Below are 4,563 nucleotides of genomic sequence, written 5' to 3'. Positions count from 1 at the left end.
TGAACATGGGGTGCATCTATCATTTCTAACTAGTGTTTTCATTTTCTTCAGATAAATACTCAGAAGTGGAAATGCTGGATCATATGGTAGCTCTATTTTTAATTTTTTGAGGAATCTCCATACTGTTCTCCATAGTGGCTGCACCAATTTACATTCCCACCAGCAGTGCACTAGGGTTCCCTTTTCTCCACACCCTCACCAACACTTGTTATTTGATGTCTTTTTATAACAGCCATTTTGACAGGTGTGAGGTGGCATCTCATTGTGGTTTTGATTTGGATTTCCCTGATAATTAGTGATGTTGAACATCTTTTCCTGTTGGCCATTTGTATGTCTTCTTTGGATGAATGTCTATTTAGATCCTCTGTCCATTTTTTAATTGGGTTGGTTTTTTGATGTTGTATGAGATCTTTGTATATTTTGGATATTAACCCCTCATCAGATATATCATTTGCAAATATCTTCTTCCATTCAGTAGGTGGCCTTTCTGTTTTTTAATTTATTTTTTTTTTTTTTTTTTTTTGCGGTACGTGGGCCTCTCACTGTTGTGGCCTCTCCCGTTGCGGAGCACAGGCTCCGGACGCGCAGGCTCAGCGGCCATGGCTCACGGGCCCAGCCGCTCCGCGGCATGTGGGATCCTCCCGGACCGGGGCACGATCCCGTGTCCCCTGCATCGGCAGGTGGACTCTCAACCACTGCGCCACCAGGGAAGCCCGGCCTTTCTGTTTTGTTGATAGTTTCCTTCACTGTGCAAAAGCTTTTTAATTTGATGTAGTACCATATGTTTATTCTTGCTTTTGTTTCCCTTGCCTGAGATGATATAACCAAAAAAAATATTACTAGGCCACTGTGAAAGAGCATCCTGCCTGTTTTCTCCTAGAAGTTTTAGGAGTCTTACATTTAAGTCTTTAATCCATTTTGAATTTACCTTTGTGCATGGTGAAGAGAAAGTAGTCCAGTTTGAATTCTTTAGCATATAGCTATCCAGTTTTCCCAATACCATTTATTGAAGAGGCTGTCTTTTCCCCATTGTATATTCTTGCCTCCTCTGTATTGGCTTTATCGATCCCTTATTACATTTTTCCCATTTTATTTATCTCTGCTTTTGTTATTACATTTCTTTTATTTGGGGAAGGGGATTTAATTTACTATTCATTTTCTTCTTTAAGGAAATGCTTATTTAGCTCCTTTTTTAGCCTTCCATCTGATCTAACAAAAGGGTTTAAGGCTATAAATTTCCCCCTAAGTATTGTTTTAACAATACTCCTCATATTTGATATAAATTTCATTAGTGAATTAAATATTTTCTATTTTCTATTGTGATATCTCCAATCTATTTTATTTTGAAGTTTATTCCTTACTTTTGAAATATATGCAGATTTTCTATTATCTTTTCATTACTGATTTCTGGTGTAATTGTATCAGCACTGGAGAACTTACTCTGTGATTTCAATCCTTTGAATTTTGTTGACACAGCTTTATGGCCCACTATATGGTCCCTGAAATATGTTATAAGCATGCTGAAAAATAATGTATTCTGCACTTGATGAGCGGTGTGGTGTTTGTGGATCACCCTGTTCTATTTTTAGTATCCTTACTGATTTTGTTTTGTTTACAGTTTACCAATTACTCGGGTGTTAAAATCTCCAAACGTAATTCTCAATGTCTCTACTCCCCTTGTATGTCTGTAAACTTTATATCATCCTGGTGAATTGAAAGTTTTATCAACTTCACTTTTTCTTTACCTCTAGTAAAGATACCTTCTATCCTTAACTTAGTATCTTTTGTCTGGTATTACTGTACATATACCAGCCTCCTCTTAGGTCGCATTTAATGGAGGACCTTTGTCCATTCCTTTAATGTGAAAAGTTAAAACCTTTTTTTCCTATTCTTGAGTGGTTATTCTAGAGATCATAAGACGCAATCTCTTTATCAGTGTCTAACGTTGATACCTTTCCTTCTCCCAGACAATGTAAGGACCTTAGAACACCCACTCCATTTAGCCGACTCCTGACTCCTGGCGTTCCTCCCATGTATTCTTAGTCTGCATGAGTCGTGGATGTGGTATTCTTAGTCTGCATGAGTCGTGGATGTGTTGATACATACATTCATGTCTGGGGGGGGTGGTCCTGTCTTTCTGCAGTTTCTCACCCATAGAGACCTGTCTTTTTGTGTACCGTAATACCTTAGATTGTATTTTGGACACTGCATTTAAGAATTCACTTTTAAAAATAACTTGAGGCCTATGAATGATACTGTCATCCTCCAGAGAGGATCTGTTTTGGTAGCGACATATCCTGCTATGACTGGAAGTCCCCCTAAATGACTGTGGGGAGAGTTCAAATGACTGATTCAAGTCTTGTAATGATTACAGTATTTTGCAGGGATTTTTTTTGAGATTGTTTTCATGTGTCCACTGCCTCAGTTTTCAGATTTACTGATACCGGTTGTTACTGATATAAAGTCTCCGCTCTATTTACAGTCATGCCTTCCTGTTCGCTCTGAAAACCGTTTGAGCCCTTGCTCTTGGCAGTCATTTGACTTTGTTGCTTCTCTTGTGTCTTCTATTTCAGTAATTTCTACTCAGTTTTTCTCCTGTGTCCTTTGTGTTTATTCTTTTTCTAACAATTTGTATGTTAGTATTTTCTAATTGTGAATATGATTTCTTATGTGACCTATTGATTATTTAGAAATTTTAACTTTTTTCTAAATTTGGAAACTTTCTAGTTATCCTTTTTGTTGTTGACTTCTGACAAGTGCATTATAATGAAGAAAAATGATCTCCATGATACTGACTCTCTGAAATTTGATGTCTTCTCATAGCACATGATCAGTTTTCATAAATTTTCCTTTTGTGTTCAAGATACGCATTCTCATTTTGTCTGCAGAGCTCTACATACGTTTATTAGATCAAGTTTGAGCTTGTGCTTAGATTCTCTCTCTTTAACTGATTTTTTAACTGCTTGGTCTCCCAGGTATATTAAAATGTCTACCATGATGTTGACTGTCAATTTCTCCTTGTAGTCTCTAAATTTTTGCTATTTTTTAAAAATTTATTTATTTGTTTATGGCTGTGTTGGGTCTTCGTTTCTGTGCGAGGGCTTTCTCTAGTTGTGGCAAGCGGGGCCACTCTTCATCGCGGTGCGCGGGCCTCTCACTATCGCGGCCTCTCTTGTTGCGGAGCACAGGCTCCAGATGCACAGGCTCAGTAGTTGTGGCCCACGGGCCTAGCTGCTCTGTGGCATGTAGGATCCTCCCAGACCAGGGCTCGAATCCGTGTCCCCTGCATTAGCAGGCAGACTCCCAACCACTGCGCCACCAGGGAAGCCTGCTTTATATTTTTGAAGTTATCTTACAAAGGACATATAAACTAAACCTTCTATCATTAACCAGTTAAGACAGAAAATATTACCACAGTTAAAGTCTCCTTATACAGCTCCAGGAGCTTCCTTTGATACTTTTCTGGTCTTTTTCATCTTTAGGCTCTCAACATTTCTGTATCTTGGTTTTAGATGTATTTCCTTAAAAAGCATATAGCAGACTGTTAAAACTCTAGCCTAATTACCCAAGATTTTTCACAGAAGAGTTCAACACATTTATAACTGGATTTATCTCTACCGCATTATTTAGTGCTCATTTGTCCTATCCACTTTTTCTGTGTTTGCTCATTTTTTGTTTTTCTCTTTTCCCTTTTGCCTCAACATATACTACTGGAGCATATATTAATTTGTTTCTTTTAGAAGCAGCTCTTCAAATTGTCAAGTTAATACTTAAGTCTAAACTTGGTCCATATCTTTACTCTCCTTCAGAATAATACAAGCTATTTCGATTGATATAATTTCGATTACCTACCTTCTATGTACTAGGCTTATAGGCAATGGGATGCCTAGAATTGCTACTTTATATCGTTTCTTCCTCCCATAAATTGGATGTGGTTTTACACCATCAATATTTCTTTAGATTTCTTCATGTGCTTACTATTTTCTCTACTCACTATTACTTCTTACATTTCAGGCTTTGGGATCATATTCTTCCTCCTTCAAGTCCATCTTTCAGAAGTCCCTTTGGTGAGGCAATTTTGGTGGTAAATTCTCAGTCTCTGTTCATCTGAAAATGTCTGTTTCATCCTCATTCTTAGATAATCCATACAGAAGAGCAGTCTGCATCAAAGTTTTCTGGAATGATATTAATCCAGCATTTGCGAGCTGAAAGCTGACAACTTTATACAGTGGAAGTGATAAGGTGAGCACTGTCTTGACTTTCTATAGCGTTTATCAGATGAGTATCGGAAATATCTTTCCTACGCATGTTTTAAATGGCCTCCCTGAGAAGTTCACCTGTAAGAAATGTATTTTATGGTCCCCCCCTTTTAAACAAGTAAATGGGATGACTACCCTAGGATCTGTAACCCTCACTCCTGTTATTCCTCTGGTCCCATCCAGCATCCCCATTATCCGCCACCTGTGGCTCAGGATGTGCCGCTTCTACCCCTTTAAGGTTGGTTCTTTTTACAAGTATTAATTTTTCTACAGTGTTCAAGAAATCCCATTGGTATAACTTTTA

This window comes from Phocoena sinus, chromosome 9 (assembly GCF_008692025.1).
Source record: "Phocoena sinus isolate mPhoSin1 chromosome 9, mPhoSin1.pri, whole genome shotgun sequence".
Lineage (NCBI taxonomy): Eukaryota > Metazoa > Chordata > Mammalia > Artiodactyla > Phocoenidae > Phocoena > Phocoena sinus.
The sequence above is the reverse complement of the archived record's forward strand: the minus strand, read 5'-3'. Positions refer to the sequence as shown.